Source organism: Equus asinus, chromosome 24 (assembly GCF_041296235.1).
Source record: "Equus asinus isolate D_3611 breed Donkey chromosome 24, EquAss-T2T_v2, whole genome shotgun sequence".
Lineage (NCBI taxonomy): Eukaryota > Metazoa > Chordata > Mammalia > Perissodactyla > Equidae > Equus > Equus asinus.
The window spans coordinates 65073733-65101442 of record NC_091813.1 but is presented as its reverse complement, the minus strand read 5'-3'; the positions used below and the strand labels follow the sequence as shown (position 1 = coordinate 65101442).

Here is a 27710-nt window from a genome sequence, read left to right as displayed (position 1 = left end):
AAAACAAAATAGCAAGTTCTTTGTAAAAACAATGGGAAACAAATATAAAAAAACTGTTTTCCAAGACAGAGCGTTTAAAGGCATACTGAGACAAAGACTATGAGGGGGTTTATCATTTACAAGATCATCACTGAATAAAACTCCTTAAAAATGCATTTTAAGAAGAAAATTGAACCCAGAAGGAATACATAGAATGCAAGAAGCAACTGTGTGAAATGAAATTGGTCAGCACGTGAATAATTCTAAATAGTACTTGGCTGTGTATTTTTAAAATGTTTAATTTTGGAGTATAAAAATGAGATGGAAGTAAAGTACTGGAAATCTGTTAAATATGAGACGCACTGCAGTAAACGTGTTCTAACAATTTAGTGGCTGGAGGGAAGTTAGATTCTAAGAACCTAAGATTGTGTTAAGAATACTGTTTCTGTTAAATTTTAAGATCCATCTTTAATAAAATAGGAATAGCATAAGTCTTCCAAACTATAATGGGGATAAAAAGGAATAAAGAAAACCTAATCAATGTATTAGAAGGCAGGCAAGGAAGAAAATAGAGAAAAGTAGGTTGAAGAAAATAAGATTTTCTGTAGTTGACTATTTCCAAGAATTAAGTTCAAAATGCTTATCATGGAATAGAAAAAATATGTATATGAGACTATTTAACAATATTTTCTCAAGGTATCATCAAATGGAGAACTAAGCTATATTACTATATTATATTTACAATAATTTAGCTAAGTTTAAAGTATAAGCTTGGAAGAATATTAAATACATAATGTTATTATCACCCAACAATCTAAAAATTAAAATTAAGACGGATTAGGCTCTGAGAGAGTTAGATGGCATTTTGAGAGGTGCTTTGCTGACTTCTTCTCTAACGGAGAATATCTGGCATGATTAAACAAGCACAAAAGGATTTTGGAATGCCCAGTTGCACTTGAACAGATGTGGTGGCTGAGTAAAATAGTTCCTTCTGATGTGGTTTCTACTTCCATCTCCTGACCTGAAAAAGGCTGCTAAAGTGAAGAGTCATCCCGTTACATATTAACAATACAAGAAAATAAGAAGTCAAAGAAAGATATGTTCATGTCATATTCTACAGTTGCTCCAGTTCACTTAGATACCCACACAGACTGGTTCCAGTCAAATTGTGACGTGTGTGTTTTGGTCCCCGTCATCTTGACATCTCATACCCAATTACTCAAGGGCTCTTTCAGTCCCTCCCTTCAGCTGTCCAGAGTGTGACCTAACTCTGCGCTTCTGAGCCAGTGCTATAAACGGCAAGAATCTCCAACAGTCCTCTTACAACAAACGTACCTGTGCTGTGTTCTGTTCCATAGGCAGCCCTCTCTTTCCAGCTTTCCAAGGGAATAGCAATAATGCCATCAAAAATGTAAGTGGGATTGGATTTCTCTGACCCTCTTCTACTTAGGTAATGTGTGAATTTTAACTGTAGCCTTATCATGGAATCTAAGATTGTGTTCAGGGTCAGGGCAGCTCTCTACCCAACTGTGAGACTCATGGGAAACAAATAGCTTGTTGAGCCTTAGTTTCTTCATTTGTAAAATGGGAAGATAGTACCTGAACTGCCTGCCTCAGAGGATTATTGTGAACAGCAAAGGAGATAAAACATGTCAAAGTAATCTGAAATGTGTAAACCTCTATAAGTTACTTTTTTAAAAATCTTATTCCAATGGTTTGGCTTTACTAGAGCCTGTTTCGCCTATGGCGACTGCTCGAGCTCTGAATATTTTCGAGTGGGTACTCCACTCGAGACACGTTAGCTACATAGTCATCTACACTTTCTTTGAATGTTTTGAAAGTCAACTTGAAATTAGATAGTTCTCATTGAGAAATCCAATTACCTCCAAATAACAACATCAATATATACTTCCTGATTTCTAATCACCCAGGTTCAATAAGGCCAAAAAACAAAAGAAATAAAAGGCATCTAGTGAAAATGGGAAATTTAGCCACATTCATTTATTCTGTTCAAGAACTAGTAAGGTCATCCTTTCAACAAGGTTTAGGATACGAAATAGCCTGCAGAACTATTTTATGAACTGACTAAATGATAAGATAATTGAAAACTTAAAAGAATTTTTATTAGCCATTCTGCAAGTCCAGCAAGGGAACCAACTATAGAGGTAAATATAAAGAATTTGGGTCTAATGTAGGAAATGTTCCTCATTTAAAAAAGGAATGAGGGTTGGTCTGGTGGCATAGCCCTTAAGTTTTCACCTTCCACTTCGGTGGCCCCGGCTTTGCCAGTTTGGATCCCGGGTGTGGATCTACACACTGTTTGTCAAGCCATGCTGTGGCAGGTGTCCCACATCTAAAGCAGAGGAAGATGGGCACAAATGTTAGCTCAGGGCCAGTCTTCCTCAGCAAAAAGAGGAGGATTGGCAGCAGATGTTAGCTCAGGGCTAATCTTCCTCAAAAAAAAAAAAAAAAAAGGAATGATTCCCACTTGTTAATTGTAGTGCACTGTAGAGTCAATGACAGATTCTTTTAATGAAAGTGATATTGCTTAACCAGCAAATGTTCTCAGTGCAACTCAAAATGTACCTAAGAAGATTCAATAGATTGAATAACTTGTAGGAGAAAAATAGAGGCAAGGGCAGCCTCAGAATGAGGCTATGCACAAACACACACACATACAGGCTGTTATTCCCTATTACTATCTATTTTTCTCAAATAATGGTAGTTAAAATCTAAGTGGTTTTCATACACATTTAAAAAAATATTCTTTAAGAAGTAATAGAAAAGAAACATGTCAACATCACCTACTAGGACTGGTCAACATAATCAAGAAAGGGAAGCAGTGCAACATTTTCTAGGTATCACACAAGTAGAAACACCTCTCTGTGTGTGCCCTCTCTTCATAAGAAATCCCTGTGCATTCCGTTGGCCAATCGGTAAAATCCACCCTGCAAGTCCTGACCGTACCCACCATGAAAGTACAGAATGGATAGAGCTTCAAGGAGCTCCAGATGGCAGCTCTATTTGCTATAAATTCAATGCAATCAGTGCTTTCTTACTACCTCGTGTGGTCCATGCGCAGGTCTCAGGACAGAGAAAGAGTCTTGCATCCGTGTGCCAATATTTAGTCAAAAAGAACATATATCCAGTCATAGTATTTCTATAAGTCTTTATAACGCACTTAGCTAGTCCACCGGTGGTCTTTTCCATAAAATGGTTTTGAAAATAAATATTTCAAAACATCAGAGGAAGGGCAAAATGTCCTCTTAACAGATGAAAAGTCTCAACGTTGAAACGTATCCTCATTACGTGGGAGACAAATCTTTCAAGCTACGCCTGTGTAATTGAACACTGTATCAACACTGTAGGTAAGTTGCAACATCCCGGTGACTTATATGAGGGACATCGGGTGATTAGTGGCATACCAATGGAAAAAGCAGAAAATTCACCGCCACCGAGCCTTCAGTTGAGATTTATGGAAACAATGCAGAGTGAGAATGAAGTTGGTTCTGTTGGCTTAAGCTGAGCCTCTGATATTTGCACCCAATCCATTGCATTGGTGCTCTCCCATTGTATGTTCCACCTTCCCGTTTTGAAACGCAGCAAACATTTCTAAGTCAGATTTTTCTAGTTGTTTTCTAAAAAGGTTTATGATCACAGCTGCAGTAGTTATGGCTCGGTTTATAGTACATTGCCCACCGATGGTCCCATATGTCCAACAGAGTTTGTTTGGTACCATACCTTCCACAGACCTGGGCCCGTGCTTGAGGTGTGCCCATAACCCTGCCGTTAAATGGGCCAGCTGTGCTCGTAAACTCACGTTCGCAGCCTCAATCCACCCGCCTTACAAAAGTCAGAGGCAATAAATCTATGCTCAGTCTATATATGCACTTTTAAGTATTTTTTTACACTTCTGAAAAGAAAATATAAAATATATCCATGTCTTCTGTGATCCTGGCTGAAATTAGAGCTGGTTTCTTTGGCGTGTATAAACAATGACATTAAAGTCCTCGCTTTCCATTTCTTTGCAAGATGTCCATTCTTCTCCTGGACAGTCTTTTCTCCTCACCTTAAAAAAAGAGGAGCAAATGATAAGCTTTGTTCTTTTTTTCCCCCTGAAATCCTTTGATAAGGACACTGAGGCCTGGGCATGATTCCATCTATAGCAACAGCTTCTTCACTCGGTGTGAACCAGGAGCGAGCAAGTGTGAACACACGGCCTCCAACGATTCAGCTGTGACAGTGTGCTTCTTCAGTGTGGCCACCCTGGACCACAGCCCTAGCACAGAGGGACTTTCATCACTCTCTTCATTTGCCATCAAAGGCTAGTGCTGATTTCCTAGTCCCCTACAGGGAGGGCATATATTTAAATTTTTTTCCTCAAATTATGACACATTTCTGCCAATTTTAATGAGTCAAAGATAAATATTACATTAAAACCAAGTTTGGAAAGAGTTTTAAATTACTCTGAGGTTGTAAATTGACTTTCCAACTGAAGAAAATTTAGAAAGCCTTATGAACATTTTCTTTGCTTGAAAGTTCTCATCTTGAAATGGCTGTGCATCTGAGAAACAGCAGATTTTCAATCAGTTTTGCAAATATAATTAACAATAATTTATTTTAGACAGCATGAATGATCCTTGGTTGAATATATTAGATGCTGTATTACTAAGGTAAGCACTATCTGTGTGGGACAATCCAGTGGTAACTAAATTGGGAATAGCGGTGGAAGCAATAAGTAAAATAGCTCTTAAGATTGAGTAACAGTTATTCAGAAATGGGCTAGGTTCTCTTTCTCTGTCTCTCTCTCTCTTCCCCTAATTTTTTTAAGTAATAAGTAAAGAGGAATTTTTATGTCCACCTCAATTCTTTGTGGCAGGAGGGTAGGCAGTCAGAAACATTTTTCCCTTCCTTCTCTGGCTCAGCGTGAAATATTTCAGTGACCTTGTGAAAGCATTTAACACGATGGTGCCACTCCTTTCTTGTAATATTATTTTCCTTGGTTTCCAGATATACTACTCTCTTACTTTCTGTCTCTTGTGTCTCCTCAAGAAGCCCGTTTTCTTCTACTTGGCCATTAAATGTTGTTTGTGCTCAGTGTTCGGTCACCTGCCCGTTCCTTCTTTCACACTGTATCTCACCCGAGGTAATTTCATTTATACTCACAACTTCAATCATCACCTAAACTCAGATTATCTCCCTAGCTGAGACCTTTCCTTGAGTTACAGGTGGGCATATCCAAGAGCTGACTTTGCGTGTTTACCAACCAGTCTCAAATGTACTACAAATTCAGTAAGTCGAAAACCAAAATCACGATCTTCCCCTCCAGACCTTGACTGTTTCTGTCACAGTGGATGGAACTAACGTGTATTATGTGATGTAAGCCAAGAACCTGAATTCATCCTTGAAATCTATCTTTTCTTCTACAGCCTCCTCGCCATATACAATCTATCACCAAGTTATGCTAATTTATCTCCTAAATAAGCTCTGAAATCTGTTCCTTTCTCTGTATCTTTATTGCCAACTCTGTAGTCCAAGCTACACTGTCTCTTGGCCGGCCTACAAAAAGCCTTCTCTCTGGCCCACCCAGATTCACTTCGGACCCCTCCAAGCCAACTCCACATTCTGTCCAGATGCTCTCTCCCCTTGCCCCTCACCGTCTCTGCTCCCCAGTTAAGATTCTTCCTGGGCTTACGATTGCTCTCAGAATAAAGACAAAATACCCAGTGTGGCTTATAACTTCCTGAAGGGTCTTGTGCCTACCTGCTTTCTCAGCTCCACCTTGCGCTGTGATCCCTTTTGCTCTCTCAGCTTTAGCTTTGCTGGCCATCCCTAGTCCTTCTTAATCATCGTTTTTTCGCTCTTGTTCCAAGTCCTTTGGATCTTGAATATTCTTTGTTTTCAAATTTGCAAAGTTTAAACCTACTTACCTTTCGGTTTTTCGGATCCTGGTATTCTGACTAGAATTCTGACTAGCTCTCTAGCACTGTCTGTATCTTCTTCTCGGTACTATTAGAATCTTAATTTTGCATTTATTTTGTGGCTTTTTTATTGCTATCTTCTGAATAGACTTTAAACTTCATGAGGACATTGTCCAGTCTTACTCAGTGTGTGGCACAGAGTGAGTGGTCAATAGCATTTGCTGCAAGAATGGCTTGATGAATAAGCGTGTCTACAAGGGCAAATTTCAAAGTGGTCATAATGAAAGAGTTCTCTCTGCAAGAAGCAGCGGAGTGCGGGAGGGGAATCACGGATCTTGGAGTCCCACAGACATGGATCTGAAACTACTGTTGTACCACTTAGAAAGCGTATCGCTGGAGCCTCCTGACCATCAGTTTTCTCTTCATCAAAAGTGGTGCTAATGATTCCTTCTTTTAGGGCTGTTATGAGGTAAGGGACACAGAGTAAGCACGTAATGGCTAAATAATTTAACAAATATGTTCGTTCCAGCAGCAATTTTTAAGCATGTCATATGTGTCGGCGTCTCTATCATCATGGTTGCCCCACAGCGTGGATACGCATTTGGTTTAAGTGAGTCTCAGCTGTGTCACCGATTTGACCTCAAGTGCTGTCTTACAGCTAATCTTCTCTGTGTGTACAAACAGATGAGCAGTCAGATATAAGGCACTAAACTTGTTTTTCTCTTAAATGACTCACTTCTTCTTATTGAATATCGCACATAATAAGTGGGCAATAAATATGAGTTGGTTGATTTTTTTAGCAACTTCTTTACACCAAGAGCACAGCTGATCACCAGAAAGGAATGTTTAAAAAAAAAACAACAAAAAAGTCCATATTCTTTGCTCTTATAGAATTTAAAATAAAATTATATGGAGTAAATAAATACCAGCTCACATGAGAAATATTTTAAAGTATAAGTATTACAGTGTATGTCAAGAACTTTATCATCATAATAGGGTTCCAATATATGAAATGTAAACTGAGAACAAATTAGTAGTTCCCATAAACACCTTTAAAAAATTTATGGCTCTAGCTCTTTTTCCTGTCCAAACCGACTTCAAGGAGACACTCTGAAAATTAGAAACATTTCCTCAAATATCATTTACGTGTTTTGTGGGAAGCATAATGGTAGTCAATATGGAAAATATTCTGTTTTATTTTGAAAAAGTCCTCAAAGGAATTTATCCAATGCCAGGGTCAAGCTGGGAGTTTGTACTCAACAGTCTTAGCCGTAATTTAAATGCAGAAAGTTAGGATGGCTTAACACAACTAGAGGCATTTAAAAACGAACTAAAGTCATAATTTCAATTTTTTGTTTATTTAATTTAAAATATCTGTAAATGTCGCTTATCCTTCCGGGAATGAAGTAAAACGCAGACCTTGGTCTTTGGCTCAAGGAAATGGTCTTGCTGAGGAGTCAACATCCTGGGCTATGAATTCATAAAATAAAACTTCTATTTTCCATACATACAATGTCTACTCTTTAAAAATACATCATAAAATTATAGAAATGATGCCAGCTCACGGTAGAAATTTAGGAAACTTTTAAAAACATAGAGAAGGAAAAAAACCCAAGTCTACTTTACGAGTTTATGAAACAACAAAGAGAGTTGTCTGAGCTCAACTCTGAGGGTTATACCAGGCTGGAGTCTCGGGGATTCACCTCAGCTTATTTGCAAGAAGCCTGAGAGAAGATTCCAGCAAAGTGAGCCTGACGTCTAAAAAGACTTAGTCATTGAAGGGGAGTTGCTCTTCCAGATTCTGAAGGCTGCATGGAATCTGATGACAGGATTTGTCTCTCGGGCCAGTTTTTTATTAAAATCATAAGCCTTTAGTGCAGCAGAGAGCCGGGGATCCAGGAAAGCTGTTCCGATAGACCCAGCCCTGGGGAATAAAAGAGGCTGATGCACGACCTCCTCCAGCACGAGGGATCGCAAAGGGAAACAAGCCCCATCTCCCTTTCATCCAAGAATCTCTGAGAAGGTATCCGGGATCTGGTGGTTCTCAGTGTCTCGGCTGAAGCGGGAGACAGTGGTGTCCCGTAAATCCTGAGTGAGAGACAGCTCTGCCAGCCCGACCTACTGCAACAGCAGAAGGGGAGGTGAGTTCTACAACAAACTTGCAAATGCGAGAAAGATATCTTCTGGCATATGAATTTGGCAAGAAATGATGTCTTGTTTTAATTAGCATATCTTTGATTACTAAGGAATTTAAAAACCGATTTATAAATTTGTTGCTGATATAGTTCTTGTGACTTGCCTATTCCTGTCCTTCTTTCCACTGTAATGTTCATTCTTCTCATTTAAAATGAAGTCTTTATAAATTGGAAGATATTCATAATTTCTCTGCAATGCGTTGCACCTGTATTTTATGGTTTGTAATTTGTTCTTTGATTTTATTTATGATGTTTTCCACCCAAAGCTATCTATATTTTCTTTTACGTTTTCAGCCTTTGCACTCCACTCCAAGATCAGCTAGATATTCATCTTTAAGTTGTTATATTTAACTCTATAAACCATACAAATAAAATTTTCTAATATAATAGCTTCTAATTCATTTTTGCATTTTTTAACCAATTACCTGATTACTGTACTTGCCCAGTACATGATTTCCTTGCTGGTTTGAAATCCTGTCTGTATCATTTTCATCTGTATTTGTATTTGATTCATTTGTATCTTATATATGATGTGCAATTATCATCTGTCTAATCTCTTTATGTTTCTAACCATTGTTGTAAATTCTAACGGCATTAGCACACTGTACTAAGGAATATGATTTATAATTTAATACCTCGTAATGTAAGTGGGGCTTATTATTCTTCTTTTAAAATATATCTTGCCTGCTTTTTTCTGTTTATTTTTCCAGGTGAATTTTAGAGTTAATGGTCAAACATCTAAGTAAGAAATTGTGGACGTTGGATTAGAATTTCACTAAATGTAAACATTAATATGTGGGAGAAGTGACAATTGCACGTTGTTGAAAATTCCCATCCTAGAACAAAAGGTACCTCTCCATTTATTATCTTCTATTTTCTTTTTCGGTAAAGCTTTGTAGTTTTGTTTTCATTAGTTTCTGCATTTTTCTTACTAAGTTTATTCCAAATTAGTATATATTTTTGTATATTTTGTATCCCTTGAGAAGGATCTTTTTAATCCATTATATTTTGCTAAATTATCTTCCCCATTGTATAGAAAGATAAATAATCTCTATTTATTTTAACATAAAATTCTTGAAGAATGTCTCCTTATACACAGTGTCTACTCCAAATGCTTCACAGCTGATTGCATTTTAAGTTTCAGGTGAAGAGAAAAACCCACTGACTGTAGCATCAAAGATACCCCCAGTTGCATCTTGCTTGACGCAACTGTTTCCTCATTATGCAAAACTGGAAAGTGACATATTCTCTGAACCTCAGTATCCTCATCTACAAAAAAGGATTGTTTTTTCCCTTGACATGGTCAACATGAGACAAAGTGAAAGAATTTTTGTAAAGCACAGATCCTAAAAATATAGCATACAGTAGGAATGGAAGAAAAATATTAGTTCCTTCCTCCTCATCCTGTTCCTTATAGAAAATGTGACTTGGGAATTTCATCCTTTAGATATATGAACTAGAAAAAAATAAATGTATATAAACACATACATATATCTCCTTTAAATGTATTATTAGATAATTTTTCTCCTGGTCTGGTTACTTGCTGGCAAAATGCACATCTATGCATGTATGCACGTATTTTATGATCAATAGTATTACTTTATTGATGAAATACCATTGACTGTAGTTTCAAAGTTAATGAGTTGAATCATAGAATTGATGGATAGAAGCACAGCCTGTCACACCTGCAAGATTAATGAGCCCTCTGCCACTAATGACAGCCTGCAGTCATGGGCTTCATTCAAAAATTGCCCAAATATTCACTCACTAAACACCAACTGCCAGGCCCAGTGTGAGGACTGAGCATGTGAGGGTGGCAACCTCTGCCCACTGAGATGTGTGATGTTCCTGACTACATCTTAGGAAATCTGTCAGTTGACTCTTGTAAAGCGGTGGTTTCCTCATCTGGATCTTCAGACAATGTATCCGACAACCTAGTTCTTTATCCTGTGCAACTGCTCTCCCTTATCTGACTTTCCTGTCTTTACTAGTTTCATAAAAGGTTTGCAGCCTGAAGCAAACTGTTGGGCATTCCATTTTTATTTCTGAGGTTACTGCCCAAATCTTTATTCCATTTTATGTTGATGCTTCAGGAGCTGACCTAGGATAAATGGAAGCTACCAACTGCCAACTGTGCTGTCAGCTGCGTGGTGGGGTCAGAGGTGCTGGCTGAGCCTGCAGATTCTGACGGTTTGCCAGCAGTGAAGGCATTTGCCTTAGAGGGAAACGGTGCCCCGTACAGACCTCACTGCATGGGGCTGCTGAACGCGCCAATTTCAGGCAATGCCCAATTTGGAGAAAAGAAGTACAAAGAAAGATGTTTCCTTGACCCCCTCAAAATATGTAAAACTGCCTACACCTGCACAGCCCCGGTAGTCGTTGCCCCAGGCACACCCTCATGCATTAACGGTAGAGAAGAAGCCAGTTTCTGTTTCTTCCCAGTGCTGGGACGGGCACGACAGCTGGTCTCCAAGAGCCGAGCGCACATCCAACCCCGCAAAGAACAAGAGCCCGCAACACTCTCTTTATCTGTTAAACTAAAGAGGGTTTTATTACAGGCTTTGTGCGTTCAATGCATTTTCCGCACATTGACTTCTTGTCAACGAAAGGCCGTTCTTGCATTTTTAAAAATTTACCTTTAATCAAATGTGATTTAAATGCCGAATTCCTGATTTTAAAAAAGAAGAGTGGGTAACATGTAGAAAAAGAAAAATCTATTGAGAAAATCGTTCGACAAATGAAGTCAAGCCCGAATCTAGCTGTAGGAATCACTGGCATACCTATGTGAAAGGAGAAATCGTATGAAAAGGATGTTCTTTTTCTCTTGGGAGATGCACCCTCTGACCCACATTGTGACATATGGTGAGGAACTCAGTAACTATAAATGTGAGAGATGACGCTCATCCCTGGTTTAACCCTGGGTTTTTCTAAAATCTTATGTAGCGTCCAAATTATCTGCTGAAGTGTAGCCAAGGGTGCCAAGTGGGCAGTGCAGGAGACGTCAGAAGAGAGTGAAATTTGGAAATGAAATGGCAGCCTTTAAATAGCCTGACTGCGTACATCATATGACTTCAGTAGGTCTCCAGTCATGACAGGCGGCAAGGGAGCACCCCTGGGGAGGGTTTAATCCAGAAGCAAATGCCCTTCTGTTCAGCTACCATCCTATTACCACATATGATTACTATACCATCATTCAAGATTTATTCTTTCTCCCTTTCTTTTCTTCATTTTCTATCTTCCCTCCCTCTAGAAAATTGTCAAAAATTCAGGTTCTGAATGATTTCCCATTTGAATCAGTTTGATCACTGCACTCATTAATTTAGGCATAATTTAGAAATTATCAGTGGAAAAAAAGGACATAAGCATTTTTAGAGATTTTAAGGGTTGAAGATCTCATAAACCAGTTTTCATAGTATTTTTGCTAATAAAATTTTGAGGCACTGGATGAATTAGGATCCATTCGTATGAAAGAATGTGCGTGTAACCGTGGAAAAGGAATGCGCATGTATTATCTTCCTAACATGTGTCAAGCACAATGCTAAGCATTTTACATATGCTTTCTCACTTATTCTCTTTAACAGCCTGAAGAAATATGGATCATTGTCCCCAGTCTACACGGCAGGAAACTGGAAACTCTCAAAGATGAGCTATTCAAGCTTAGAGAGAAACGGCTTTCAAGTGGCAGAACCTGGATTAAAATTCAGCTCTCCTGCATTAAAGTCTAGGTCTGCTGGCCCCGAGCTCTCCCTCTCTTTCATCCCACAGCATCCCCTATATAATAAAAAATTGAAAAGGTAAAAATCACGATTTAAATATGCTTTCCCTCAGCAACAAAAACAATGAAAAAAACCTAAAAAGAATAATCACAATTAGGTACTATTGACATCAGTTTATAAAAATATTTGTTTCATGCAAATATTTAATGAAAACTTGTCATTTGTAATAGTAAATGATCTAAGTGGGAAGTTTGTCTTCATTATTATTAAAACATAGTTTAAATGACGTTAATAATTCTAGCAAAAGTAGATTTATATTAGGCTTATAGCATAAAGACAAAATACATGCAGATTTGCCACATTTAATGTAGAATATACCTTCTTTTGATTTATTTTTCAGTTCTTAGCGGTCAAGAGAAAACAAATATTCTTTCCTCTGTTCTCTCTCAATCTAGTCCCTTGTAATTGATTTAACATCCCCAACTTTCAAATACATTTTGTACTCTTGGTTATGTCTATACTTGAAAAGGAAATACAAAACCATAGTAAAATTCTTTTAAAAAAATGTTTGTTAATGTCTGAATAGTGGGAACACTGGTACAAGTCTGTGAGGGTGGGGCGTCAGAGCATCTACACCTCTCTCCCTCCCTTCACTTGTGGTTGGTGGCACTGATGTTTCCTTCCAAGGAGGAACTGCCTCTGGATAAGGCACGTGGACCCCCTCCATCCCCCCCATTAAGCTATAGTCTGAGCAGTGTTGGAGATGGCCCCTCTAAGAACACAAACCCATTGGAAAGTCCCATCAGAGGATATTCCCATGCCAACCAATGGTGTTCAGCCCTCTGGTAAATCAGAGGAATAGAGCCAATGTTTATTTTTCCTTCTGCCATGGAAATGTGCCGGGAGTAATAGGGAAAACAAAATTTCATGTGTTTAATTCTCCTTAATTTTATTCTCTGGAGTTATTTCCGAGAAATATATATCTATGGAAAGCTCACTCTTCATTGCTGTGCTGTCCAACATGGTAGCCACAAGCCACATGTAGCTAATGACCACTTGAAATTTGGCTAGTGCTACGGAGGAACTGAATGTTTTATCTTATCTAATTTAAATTAATTTAAATTTTAAAGCAGAAGCGGTGTAAAACATAGTTCTGTTAAACACAACTGTATTGTTTTAATAAGTTCTATATTTCATTTTAGCTGTTGCATCATATAAGATATTATCTAAGTTAATTTTTTTTAACTTTTTTAGCATGGCTACTAGGAAACATAAAATTACATATTTGGCTGACATTATACTTCTATTGGATGGTGCTATTCTAGAGGAAGTAGGGCAAGGATTCTGTCAGACTGCACGAGATCAAAGCTTCCCCACTTACTACCTGTTTGGCTATGGCAATTCACTCAGCTTCTCCGGGCCTTGGTTTTCATATCTACTAAATGGGCATGAAAATCCAAGAGCCTACTGTGTAGGGTTATGAGGATTAAATACTTTGAGATATGCAAAGTGTTTAAAATAATGCCTGGCATAAAGTAAGGATTATGTATGCACTTGTAGGTTAAAAATAAAAGCAAATTATTCCTCCCTAGAAGACGTAGATAACATTCTTCTAGTAGATGATCAATGAGAGTAGATGATTGACTATTATTAATCTAATGCTCTAAACTGACTATCCGTAATAGATGAGGAATTAAGTCCCATAAAAAGGATGCTCACAACAGAGATGAACCAAAACATACATTCTTACAAAAGTTTAGTACCACCTTGAGATATATGTTTAAACTCTTTGCCCGAGGCAAAGAAAGACCCAGAGAGAGTGTTCTCGTCCCTGTGGCTCCTGTGCTCCCCTCTCCTCCAGGACTGCTGGGGCTGGCAGAGCACAGACCAGCTCTCCTTAGCTAGCACTTGCTGTGGATGACAACCAACCACGACCACGTCAGAGATTTAAACATTAGCATGTACCTATATTACTGTAATAACCAGCTGTGTCATTTAGACATATAAGTAAACTATCTGAAAAATAGTCACTAAAATGTATGTAAAAGCTTAATCAAAGAAATAAAGTTTAATGAAAGATTTTATTAAAATTTTATCCAGGCAGAGGAATCGATAGATGAATCTTCTCATCTATAAAATTGCATACTCTTTAATGTCTTTAATTCGTTAGTCAGACATTCATTGAATACCTTCTGTGTGCATGGCCCTGGAAAACATGGCACAGTCTCTATGCTCAAAAAACTTTACCTTCTTATAGAGTCAAAATTAAGGCAAAAGTGAGCAATTTATGATTGTAGATTTTTTAGAAAACAAAAGGTCCATTTTGAGTGGTCCATCATTTAAAATATATTCATGTTTTTGAGTTTTCCTTGGGCAACAGTTCAAAAATGTAATTTCTAATTTGAGAGGGTACTTATCTCCATGTTTCATCAAACTTTCTTTTTTTGGTGTGGCTGCAGGCAAATAACTAAGGTCAATATTCTCTGAAATGCTATTCTGTCTCCCTAGAAGATCAAAACACACACGTCCACACACGCGCACGCCCACACACACACACACTGGTACTCTTGAACGTGAAAATAAACCTCCCAAATCATGTTTGGGAAACTGAAAAAGTAATATGTTGAGCAAAATTAGGACTAGATCGTGCTTGTCATGCTATTTTCAGAATGTAGCACTCCCCTCGCCTCCCTTGTCTGTGAAACACATCTGTGATTTACTAACCATTTTCCAGCCTCTTTCATAAAATAACGGTTGTGTTCTGGTGTTTCTCATTTTGAATACTGAGAGCATGTCTCCCATCTCATCCGCCGCCACATTGTTAAATCTGAAGTAGAAAGAGAGAGGGATTGCTCTGGTGTCTCCAGTTGGCAGCAGAAAACGTGTTGTTTTCAATTACTGTGTGTCAAAGCTCAGCCAAAGGGAAAGCGACTTTTCAGGACAATGTGCCTAGACAAAGAGCCACCACAAATGTGGACTGAGAATGACAACTCCCACCTTGACCCTCAATAGGGATTCTCACAACTGACACTCGCTGAGACTGAAGACTCTTCCCCTTGGGTTTGCCAAGTCGCATAAAGGAAAATTATTTGTTGTCTAGGCTGAATGACACAGACAGACATGGCCTGGATCCCTCCGGAGTGATGTTTGACAAAGGAAGTTCATTTACCCAGGCTTTTGCTCCAATGGATGTCTGCTCCCCACAATAGTAAAAGTTAACACAATACAGAAGTCTTGCTAATACAAAGGATTTGTGATTAACACTCTACATCAATTCTGATTTTCCATATTTTTTTTAGTAGAACCAGGTTTGCTAATAAATTGCCAGCTGTTAAAGTCACTAAGCCTATTTTCATCACAACCACCACATAACAGGACCCCTGCAATTACCTGAGGCCTGCCTTTCTCTCATTGTATACTTTATATTGTTTCAGATGAAACGTACCCTCCTCTTACAATTCTGGGGCTTCGTTGTTAATGACTTAAATTCAGTTACAAGTTTCAAGTAAGTCAGCGAGCTGCGGGAGAGTGGCATCTGAGCCAATTCCTCTGCCTCCTAAGGCCTGGAGATGATTTGAAAAGACAAGGAAGGAGAAAAAGAAGGAAAGAGAAATAACCAGAAGTCAGGGGAGCCACCAAGAACTTTGACCAATCACTGTCTTGCGAAACAATATAGATGATCAAAATAGTGCTTCATCAGAAGGTGGGTTGGAAAAAATAGCAACAAGGAGGAATTGATTAGAAACAAAAAATTGAAGAGAAAAAAACTAGTGCTCTCTCAGTTGAATTATGCGCAACTCTGTCAGAATGAAGAAAAATGTCGTTTAGTTCTTGAATTATGATCAATAATGTCTATTCTTCATAAGAATCACAGACTTTCTGTCTTCTCCTCGCCAACCTCCTCCAAGAGAAAGTAAACAATTTATGATAGAAGGAGTTTTGAAAAAAAAAATACTACGTAAAGATTTTTAATAGGGAGGAGATTTCATGAAAATCACATGCTAACAGCTCTGACTTCTCAAGAGCAGTGAGCTTTGCCCCTGAGAAAACACTATTTTCATCACGGCTGCGCTCCAGCTAAAATGCTGGTTTTGACAAGCTGTGTTCCTGGTAAAATGTTATTGTTGGCAAACGTGCATGGTGTGGAGACAGCTCGGGGAGGCTGCCTCCACAGTGGAGATGGGCAAATTGACTACAGCACCTGTGGGAGGGTTCGCTGCCTCTGAGCCAGATTCCCTCTGTTTTCCAGCACCCTGTCCCTTTGTTCTGTAATGAGAGCCAAATGTTCCCTTTGCCGTCCCTCTGGCCCTGTAATGTGACTCCCCATCAGCCTCGGACAGGCCCCTTCGCCCTTCCCCACTCCTGGGCCCTGTGGCTACCACTGGCCTGAAATTGAAGGGGGTTTAAAAGCCCGCGGTTCTCCCAGTGGTCGCACGGACCCTCGTGGCTCCCTGTCTTCTGAGACAGACATGCCCTGCTCACTTTTTTCACGGTGAACCACAGTGTTAGCAGGTCAGCTATGGAAGCTCAACTTTTATTTGTTTGTTTATGTATTTATGTATTTATTTATTTTGGCGGGAGAGCCATCAATCATATTTTTCAGGCAGGAGAGACTCATCTCCCAAATGAGAAGTCTGGTGAATTTTATTGTGCTACACAGGACTCATAGCAGGAAGGTCTTCTGCTTCACGGAACTTGTTGATGCTGAAGTCTAAGCCCAGGCTTTTCTGGCTGTTTCCCCCCCATCTCAGTAAAGATGCGGCAGGTGAAGTTCCAGTGATGTGCCTGGGCAGGGTGTGCTGTGCTCCGAATTACAGCTGAAAATGTCAGGACGTGGCCTGGTTTGATTCAGAGAGTTCATCCTTTACCCAAATCCGTTCCCCATCTGACCAAAATCTGATGTTCACACAGAGATCAATCACCCACGCCGGTGCTCAGGGGACAGACAAGGATCTGCCCCAAATCAAAGCCAATCTTGGGAAGGTTTCAAAAAGCACGAGGGGAGTCATAGATGCTGGGTACAGAGCACCCTTGTTAAGGGCTCCTAACACTGCCCCCACCTCCCTTCAACTCGCCTTGGGTCTGATGAGTCGAAACGGCCTGAAAGGTTCAAGAAGACCTTTCCCTTTGTCACTTTTAAACAAGACCACAAGAAATTTGGTCTCAGATTTGTCAAATCAGTCCTGGCTTTTCTAGGCATCCCCAGCTTCCACTTCTGTGGACCCCCGTACAAATTGTATGATTGTTGCTGTAATGCCATGTGTTTTTCAAAGATTCTCTCTCTGCCAGGGCAAAGAGTTAGGCTAGAGCTGGAGAAAACAATTTGGTTTCAGTATTCCATGTGAAAAGGAAGCGTCAAATTCAAGAGCTACTTGGAAGGGAGACTTATAATACAGCTACACAGATTTATTACACATTAGGCGTTGCGCCGAGCACTTACGTGCATTATCTCATTCAATCCACGCCACAGTCCTATGACATAAATACTATTGTTGCCCCAACATCTAAATGAAGAAACCGAAGTGTAGAGAAAGTTAAAGAACTTCCCTCTGCTAATGCACGACTGAGCTGGGATTTGCATCAAAGTTTCTCTTATTCTGAAGCTCGGATTCTTAACAGAAATGTGGGACAGAATCTGGTGATTGATCAGAAGCTAGGAAGAGAGACAGGCCTTGCGGTCAGAGTGATAGATGCTATATTGAGCCTAGAAATATGAATTAATGTTCACAATGATACACAGTTAGACCTAAAAGTGATTTTGGCCATCTAGATCAACTCTGCCATTTTACAGATGAGGAAGCTGAGGGTCAGAGATGACCTGAGGAATGCAAGGTCACTTAGTGTAACACTGGCAGAACTCAAGCTGGAAGTCAGCTCCTCCAAGTCCTAGGTTGTGTTTTTTTACTTTATTAACTTATTTGTCTAGTCCTCTCGAGCATCTCTATTTTCAGTGTGTAGTCTGCTAATTTCTTTCAAAAATTTTGACTAAAAACAGGACGTCGTATCCCTAACCAAGTCTTTAAGCACAGGAGTTTCTATACCTGCTATTGGCAGGTACTAGTGATCGTCACGTTCTGCTTCCACGTCATTTTCAAGTGCCAGCTATAAGGCCAGAGGAGGGGAATATGAAAGTGTTAGACACTGAGATCCTGAAACAAAGGAGCCAGCTGGCCAGACTGCTTAGAACATTTTGTCCAGAGTCTTCAGAAAATTAGGGGAAACAAAAGAGAATTTAAAAATCTGCCGTTCTGTTTTCCAATGTAAGCTTCTGGTGTTTTCCTTTCTGCACATAGTGAAAGTTCTCTCTGCTTTCCGGACTCGTTGGGGGGTAAGTGCACTACCCCTCGGCCTGCATTTGCCTGACTCATGTGGGACAAACTAGCCAGCCGTGCCCCGCCCCGACTACAGTGCCTGGATTCCTAGGGTGAGGGAGAGTAAGCACCATTTGTGCGCGTTTGTTTTGGACAAACGCTGATTGGCCTCGCCTGTTAGGGTGTCATGTTCTGGCCAGGGTGCTGTCCTGGGCGCGTTTATTTAATCCTCACCGCGACTGTTATATTCCTTTGTCGGATCAGCAAACTCAAGATGCAAACAGTTTTTTGTTCAAGTTCACACAGCTGAGTAGACCAGGCGGAGGTCATCTCGACGGCTCCCTCTGAGCTCTCAGTCCTTCTGCCTCGACGTGCCTCCTTCCACCTGCAGTTGTTCAGCGGTTCCTCAGCGCCCTCAACTCAGGGGCCAAACTGAGAAGGGAGACCGAGGACTCTCCCAGGACTGGCCTCTGTACCTCCTGCCTCCTCTCTCCTGCATCTTCTGGAAACAAAGACCCTCCCTGCAGCCCCAAGGGACTGTGATTTCCCTCCTCTTCCAAGTGGTGTCAGGCTTCTAGCTACTGATCACGTGACCCTCCTTCCTGGAAGTCTCTGTCCCCACCAGACTTATACAGCGACTTCACAGATGACTAAGGAAATGGAAAACATAATGTCTGTTTAATCTACATCAGTCTCGTTTACTTTCAGAAGACACTGGTTTTTCTCCACTATCTTATTTTTCTTGGTTTTAGAGTCACTAGAAAACTATGTGATTGTGAGTGGAGGGAGTTTTCAATGCTTGCTTAAAAAAAAAAGACAGCAGCGTTTGGGACAGAGTGAGCCCTGGGGTCTGCTGCCACTTCAGCCCTGCTTCTCTGGCCTGCCCCTTGATGATGGCGTCATTCAGGCACCCTGCCCAGCAGGGTGCAGAGAAAACCACTGCTGGTTGGCAAACTCCACCCATCTTGTCCTGCCAAAGCCCACAGCGGGGCCCAAGGTACATACACCTGATCTGGGAGGGATGTGTAAGTCCAGACAGGACAAAAGTATAAAATCATATGCGGTAGCTTGGTGTCCCCAAGAGTGTGCCAAATGGCTGTTCAGGCTGAAGAAGAATGTGTCTTGCCCCAAGAGTAGCGCAGATGACAGGAAATAAAAAGAAATATCTAAAAACTGGAATTTCAAGAGATGTCTCCTTGAAACTTGGAAAAAAAAAATTAAAGAAAGCAAATAATATAAAGCCTCAAATACAACAGTGGACCTCGCACAGAAAGTCACAAGTCTACATAAGGTTTTATCATCTCTTCCTTCTCCCCGACATGGAGAAGCTTTCCATCCTTCCTGTCATCCTCATTTTCAACTCCATTAAGAATAATGTAGGTTTCTACCTCATATCTGTCAACACAAATAATTCATAATCAATCTGTAAATCAAAATTGGGGTGAGTTTATTATGAGCCAGATTTGAGGATCCTGCAGCCTGGGAGAGCCCTTCCACAGCAGATGGGGCACTCCAAAGAGGTGGAGTGTACAGGGTGGTTTTATACAGTCAAAGAGCACATATCACATATGATTGGAATGTCCTGTTTACAACAGTCACAAGATTGTCCTGTTGGCACAGCAATCGATGAACACAGCAATTGATGGACACAGCAAATAGTAGGTCTGCTCTCTTGATGGGCACAGCAGGAAGCAGGTCTGTTGTCTTGAGCTGGGTTGTCACAGGTGAGTGTAGCAATCAGTTCCTAGCCTAGAGAGATGCCTGTCCTTAAGGAAATGCCAATGTAGGGGAATTTGCATGTTTATCTTAAGGGCATTTGTTCTTGTCTTTGGGACATAGTGAATGCTTAAAGCCGATATACAATGCATGCTCAATAGCCAAGTCAGGCCCTTTTGGGAAAAATAGTGTTAGGCCAAATCAGCTTTACACCAAATGGCTTCCTCATATACTCCAGTATATCCTATTGCTTGCCATTTGTTTATTGTATCCATCCTCAAGGAAGCAGAGCAGCTCATAGCGGGTGGAGATAGGAGCAGTGTCCTTTTCACAGGCATGATGTTGGCCCATAATACATAGGTGTCCACCTATTTTAAGAAAGGCAACTTGTGAAAAATCCAGAACATTGCACAGCTTTTCTGGGCTACAGATACCACTGTGGAGCTAAATCTTATTACATTTCATGACTGAAAAGTTTCCTTTTCAGTGAAGATATTTTTGGGGAATTTAATTATATATATATATCAGTTGGCCTCCATGAACTAGCCATAAAAGGAGCCCTGCTGAGAACAATTTTGGAGGAGGAGGTAATTTTTTGACACACGGAGTATGACCCCTACTTCATTTGTTTCTAAGTTCTGTTTTTACTCATATTTTCCTTTGTTCACAGCAGAAACCTTCTGTTCCAAACAGACCAGAGAGTTGAGAAGCTCATACACCTTCCAGAGTTCCAAAGTGTCTTCTCCACTTGAGAGGTCTCTCCTGTTTCTTCTAGGTGGCACAGAAAGTAAAGTGGAATTTGAAATAAATAGTCTCTCACAACGTGTCAAGTGTAGACATGTACAAAGAGAATGTTTAAACCCAAAGGGCAAGTGAAGAAAGCAGGAACTGGAAGGCGAAGGCAGGGGAAATTTGAGGAACTCAAGTTTCATGCGGATGTTAGAAAAAATAGTATATGTGGACAGACACCAGTGCCAAGACACGACATAAAATAAATACTAAAAAGTTCAACACAGACCTTCAGCTATCAAACAACATATGGAATTTCCTTTAAAGTCTACTGGAATTTTCACCAAAAGCAGATCAATTGTCATAAGCAGCAGTTTATTAAAGGTGGCACAGACTTAATGATTCACATTTATTCACCAATTCAGGATATTATTCAGCCTATAATATGCCAAGCCAAATGAAAGGCTAAAAGTAGAGACCTTCTTCACAAAAGGTTCACATTCCAATAGGGAAAACATTTAAACAAATGATAAGGGAGTTACCAAGAAGGTAACATTCACGATAATCAAAGCACGCACAAAGCACAAAGCGCAGTTGGGCACAGAGAGGGGGTGGTTCATCGTCTGGGGAGTGGTGAGAGGACGCTTCCCAGCGGAGGTGATTGGTAAGTTGATCTTGATGGATAAGTAGGAAGACCAACATTTCAAAATGGCGACAAAGACGTCACGTACCACAGCGAGACCTATTCATTGGGGGGCAGTTTCAGGTAGGAAAATGGAAGGAGCCATTCAATTTCATTGGACGAGCATGTGTCAGGGCTTACTGCTGCCCTTAGCACTATATTGAGTTTCTTTGGGTATTAAGAAAAGAAAAAGAAATAAAAGATGGGACGCTGCCTGCAATGATTTGTAATCGCAACTGGAAACACAAGGCATACACACATGAACTAATAAGAAAATAATATAAAATGGTACAATCAAGAGCTAAAGTTTGTGTATAGATAGTAAATACTGTAAGAGATCAACGTTTGAAATCTTATTGTTTACAGTCTTGCTAGGCAAGACAGTGGAGGGTCTGTTTTTAAGAAATATAATGGGTGAGAAACTGGTAATTATTGCTCATCTAATTAACATTTATTCCAGAGAGTTCATCTGAATCAATCATTAGAAATGAAGTGCTTGATTGTTCAGAGAAAAATTGGCAATGAAGCAAATCTTACCAAGAGATTATTTGCCAAACAAAATCCAGTGTTCTTCCTTTTAACTTCTAATAGAATAGATTGTGAAGCGTCTTTTGCATTTTCCCACGATCTAGCTGAACTTCAAGAAAGATTTTGAGATCACATGGTCAGCTTCTTGTTAAACCTGACTGAGTATACTTAAGCAATTACGGAGGTTGAGCATTGGGTATCATGTGGCAAATTAAGAATAGGATTTCATTGAACCAAAACAACCAGGTATGAGGCTATTTCTCTGACCCCTGAGTCGGGGCCAGGCCTTGTCAAGACATGAGACTCTCTGGAAATAAGTGACCACGACAAAGGAGCAAGTCAGCAGAGACGAGGGCCACATAACTGGCCATCTGTAGTCCACTGGTGACCAGGAGAGGAATGGAGGTAATGGAGAGGAGGAAAAGAGCCTCCCTATAGGACAGCCAACAAATTGCTGCTTAATTGCATAAATGACCAAGCACTCCAGCTGGAGTCCTCTGAATATAAGAATCATCTTAACAGCTGGCAGACCTTCCTTTTAAGGGACTAGCCCTAAGAAATAGCTATAAATGTCTTTAATTAATCTTCTAAAATGGATAGACTAATTATTACTTTCTAAAAAAAAAGGTTTATTTAGTATGTAAATATGTTGAAACATTGGCTCCTTGGCTAGAGGGGGTGGAAGATAATAACAGTTTTTGGTGGTATTTGGGTACATAATCACTACTTGGTGCCCTCAATGACACAGTGAGGCTGTGATGCCAAACATAGCTGGTTGCGAACACTTCTTCATCCTTTTGAAATAAAAATTAAGGCCAAAATATAGGCTGTACCCTCAAGGAGACCTGAACACGTAAGTCCAGTGCATGCATTCAGAATTTCTCTGTATATATTCGTCGTCTAATTTTGCTGTTCTCAAATTGCTCTAGGCTGTGGTGCTCTCTCCCTCTCCCCTTCCCCCTTCCTCACGTTCCTCCCCCACCCTTCAGGCTGGAGCTTGGATCTCTTTGTGCTCTTCTTCAAATGTGATGCCTTCCAAGAATAATTTATTTGCATTATCTCCCTAGGGATCAGCTCTCGTGGTTGTATTTAACTCCATCACCCTGCCTATAAAGAGATCTTGGTAGACACCCTTCCTTAGGTTCAACCTTACTCAGCTTCCTGGGAGCAGTCAATCTCTTTTCCATGACTACATCTTTCTAGTGACTTCCCAGGTGCTGGGACCTTTCTCTCTCTCCCACTTCCACACGATGAATACCTGCCCTCAGAATTCAAGCCTAAGGTGTAAATAACTAAGGCAATTTCCACCCATTCCCACCCCACTCCCCATGCTGCAGGTGAGGACAGTAGTTATAGTTCGAAAGGAAGGAAAGCCCTTAGCCGCAGAAATGAAGCAGTAGTGGTCACATTTCAGTCACTAGTCGGCAAATAAGAAAAGAATTTGGGCAAACTGAAGAGCCTTTCCTAATATGCTGAAACTACCCCACACTGTGACTGTCTTTTTCTCACAGAGCCACTGACCTTGCCCTCACCTCCAGAAAGATGATTTTCCTACCAAGAGACAAGAAACAACACTTAATAGCAGACAGAGGAGAGAAAAACAGTGTCTAGAGGTTTCTATGACTTACTCATCTGTCCTAATACAAACATATACCTAGCTTCTACCCGACAATTCTTACACCAGCACTAAATATACCATCTTCACACTTTATTACTAAACAGAACATAGATTCAGAAGCCAGTTTAGTTATCATATATATATACAAATATTATATATTTATCTTGTTATAAATCATAATTATTTAAATAATTCTATTATAAATATATTGATTATGATATATATTTATTTATTACATATTATATAAATACATATATTTTAATATCTCAAATCTATAAATACATATATTTTAATATCTCAAATCTATTAATGTCCCTACTACCTGAGGACCCAATTACCAGTCCCTTCTCTCCCAAACAGACAGGGACCAAATTTGACATCCTGCTGACTTAAACCCTCCTGAGATTCCTTAGCCTCTTTTAGTGCAGCTTATAGTTTAGACCACACAGGAAATTAGAATCATACATGGCAGACCATATTGGCTTGAGCAGTCAATCTTGCAGACTCTTGTGTGCTTCAAAAGCATGGAGATTTTCACTCTCATTCTTCTCTTCCTCCCTTTTCAAATTGGCATTTACCAAAATAAAAGAGGAAATGAAATGATATAAGCCACTTTCATGAAATATTGTTGGTCTGGCTTACATTCCCAGTAATCTATATACATATTCATTTTTATGGCTTAAAATATTATGATTATACTTCACATCTTTAAGATAAAATGGATCTTAAAAATAGGAGAAACCAGAGGAAAAGAAGGAAATATTGGGATTCTGGGTCAACCTTCAATTCAAAAGGTTTTTCACTATATCTGTTCTCAAGGATTGCAAATCAGACACCCAGTCTCACACGGAGTTGTGGGATGTCATTGGGTTGCAGAAAGGGTGAAAATTCTCTCAGGCTCTGCCTTTCTGAGATTTTGTGGGTTTGAACAAGACCTTTACTGCTGTTTGGACTTGGCTTTTGTGGTTAATATATGATAAAGGGGTTATTACACAGTGATCCTTGAACGTTTGGGTCAGCTGTGGCAATCAATCAAGAGACACTTCTTTTTTGGCAGCACACGCTTCCATAAAAAATGCTCGGGCAGACTCAGCTAGTTAGTAATGGCAGAGTAACCTCTATGTCAAATAATATATTTGATCAGTTTTGTATGTGCTATTGACTGACAGAGCTCCGGCGTTCTGGTGAGAGCAACAGGGCTTCAAAGAGCATAGAAACCTCCTTCTTCTCTCCAAAATTAAGTTGCTTAAATTAACACATTACGCCCATGAAAGTTGAAAGAGACACTTCAGGAGTAGGTTCACATTTTGGGGCCTGTTCTCTTTTAGTTCCTTTTCTTTATCCTATGACAAGTAATCTCCCTGAAACATCTTTTTCATTAAAATAATTGATATTTCTGAATGACTTGGTTCCAATCAACAAAAGTTTCCTGAACTCTTAATGTATAGTTGGTGTGGTACTTGGGGTAGTGGAAAGATAAAGATGAACAAGATACTGTTCATGACCCCATAATATCATACATCTCATTCATACTCAATTATATGGTTGTTTTCTTTTTTTAGGACCAACAAGTTCAAAGGGATGGCCAAAGGAGGGGACACTTTTTGTTTGGTTCTAGGTTTATCTTGATTTGTTTGTATTTCCCACTAATAAGAGACTAGCATACAGTGATTTTGTTTCTCCACCTTGTGAAAAAAATAAGCTATGTATGGAGCAGCTAGACTGCAGCTAAATAATCCTTACACTTGCCTTTCTCAGCCACTTCAAGTAAGGCAATGAAGATCCTAATTTTGACAAGAATGGGAGAATCTATTATGACCTACAGTGGTATGTTTCGCCAATTTTGTCCTTGGAAAAAATGGAGAGAAAAAGTTATCTAATTTGACCAAAAATAAATTCTCATGGATTAAGAAAAATTTTTTAAAAGGTAAGATTAACTAAACAACCACCAATGTTGGCTTCTGAATTAACTCCATGATTCTTCTGTTGATAACAGAACCGGTTAAGAAGAGAAAACTCCACTCTTGAGTACGGATCGAGTGCCCACTGAGTTCTCTGTGATGCCCGTGCATCCTTCAGGATCCCGAAGGTCTTTGAAGTCCAGTGTGTCTTTTTCACTCACAGCATAGCTCAATTTGAACTGGCCACATTCCAAGTATTCACCAGTCACCTATGACTAGGGGCTGTCTTATTGGACAACACAGATCTACAGAATTCTTAACACAGCAAGAGATGCTAAATCAAACTACAGAAGACTATTAGTGTCCATCTTCTGGGTCAAAGAACCAATTGATAATGAGTAATTTTATATCATTTAAATAAGCTTCAAAAAGTAAAAACAAAGTCAAAAACCCACTTTTTGAGATAATGGATAAGACAATCTGATTTAAGTCTTGTATTATACTATGTTCTGGTCAAAAACTTCAATTAAACTTTGGCAAGTAATTAAATAACATTCAACAGAATTTTCCCACCAGTTACCTAATAATCTGATATGACTGTTGTAGAAGTATTTTTCAACTCCAGATAATATTCGCCACTGCACAAAACCCAAAAGTTCCGCCAACTGGTTCTCTGGGTGAAATGTGGTCACTCCTATCAATCCACATGAACATGTCCATAAAGAAAAGAAGGAACTTCAAACCAATGTTTATATGGTGGTGGTCAAGCCAAACTGGTCATTAGCAATAACAGCAGGTCCTGGTGGTGTTTGGCAGGAGGGGAACGTGCAGTGCAATTCACCATGGACTTCCAAAGATCAAAACCAGCCAGATCTATAATCGTGTGTTCAAACATTCTCATTTCGAAAAGAAGAGTTCATTTGTTTCTGAAACAGCTAATTTTGTATTCACATAAATACGTCCTTAACTTCCCTTCTAACACAAGTATGAATTCCTCAGAGACCACAAGAGCCAAGTTTATACTTAACTATAGTGGAAAGGTTTGTCAAAATGATATTTTTCTATTATTGAAATTTTATTTTTGTTTGTTTAAAGACTTTTGTATTTTTAAGAAAAATGTAAAATGATTATCCAGGCAACTCTGTAGTAAATGTGCATCCACCCTTTATGTAGGCTGTTGACAAAGCCTTTTGTATGAAAAATAAAACCTCTTCCAAAAGAATTTTCCATCATAATTTTCATGTTCTAGGATGCTATTTTATCTTGTGCTACATGGTTTTAATGACAAATGCTAAGCGATTATTGAAAGGAAGGCAGTGGACAGAGATGGACATCAGTGAAGAAAGCTGAGAACTGGTTTCAAGAACTGTTCCTGGCCCGCCACTGACTAGCTGCAGGACCAAAATTCATTTCACATCTCTGGGTCTCGATTTCTTCATCTATAAAATTTTGAAATAAGATTTCCTATATTCTGTGAATTACTAGTGAAAGTATGGTGAAGTTTTAAAAGACTAATCACTTGTTAAACTGAGCAAAGAAGCTTTGAATTGTCAAAGGGCCTGTGGGAAAGTAGCCTGTGTCAAGTTCCCTTTCAGTCAGCTTTGTCCATACAGAGGCTAACAACTGCTTGATTCTGTCACTTCCATCAAGTGTCTAGTGATTTCAATTTTGATTTTGTCTCACTTCTTCCAAAACTAACATGCAAAAAGGAAGAACACCAAGATTGGTTATTTAAATGCATAAGTTGTCGCTCATTGTCTAGTACGTCCATCCTGTCATCTAACATAGCCATCATAGAAGCCACGGGTGCTGGTAGTGAACGTATATTTTGGCTACGCTCTCTCGGAAGACAAGAGTAAACTGCTGAGTTAAATGGCCTGAAAGAGTTAATACTCCTCCAACAGTTGACTACTGCACTCCTTGCCAAAACATAAAATTACGTGTGTCACATTCTAAGGGCTGAAATGACAATCTTTTTTTGATTGTGCTTACTTGTGAGTTAAATTTGAGAAAAAGAGTCAAAAATTAATAACTTTTGCTATGTATATTTATGAAGAAATTTCCATTTTCCCATGGCATAAAATTTTAATGTGGATAGTCATTCTGCTTTAATATTCTAAAAACAACTACTTTCCAAAAATGATAGAAAGATAGATAGATGGATAGATAGATAGATAGAGTGTATGTACACACATATACATATAACATTTTTAACTTCCTTAGAGTTTTGTCTATAGTTTCATAGACATAAGATTTGATGAGAAACTGGCCAAATGACCAGCTTAAAATGGAGTAGAGACACAAATGGAAATCCCTTGCTCCTTCTTCTAGTGAAAGTACTACCTTTAATTATGACTTGTTTACAAACAATGGTTTATGTAAAATTCAATCCTTTGTTTATATATAAAACATCT

At 39.4% G+C, this 27710-nt stretch overlaps 1 long non-coding RNA gene across 10 annotated transcripts; it reads left to right on the top strand.

Moving 5' to 3' along the window:
• The first annotated feature begins 1256 nt into the window (after positions 1-1256).
• LOC106840573 (uncharacterized) lies at positions 1257-26521 on the top strand. 10 transcript variants are annotated; one of them, XR_001400426.3, is made up of 4 exons: positions 1257-1390; positions 7911-8041; positions 8806-8943; positions 11677-15230. It is a non-coding gene; the product is annotated as an uncharacterized lncRNA (long non-coding RNA). The 10 variants fall into 10 exon arrangements; XR_011497707.1 differs by having other exon boundaries at positions 1303-1390; positions 7776-8041; positions 11677-15229; XR_011497706.1 differs by having other exon boundaries at positions 1376-1390; positions 7699-8041; positions 11677-15229.
• Positions 26522-27710: the final 1189 nt, after the last annotated feature.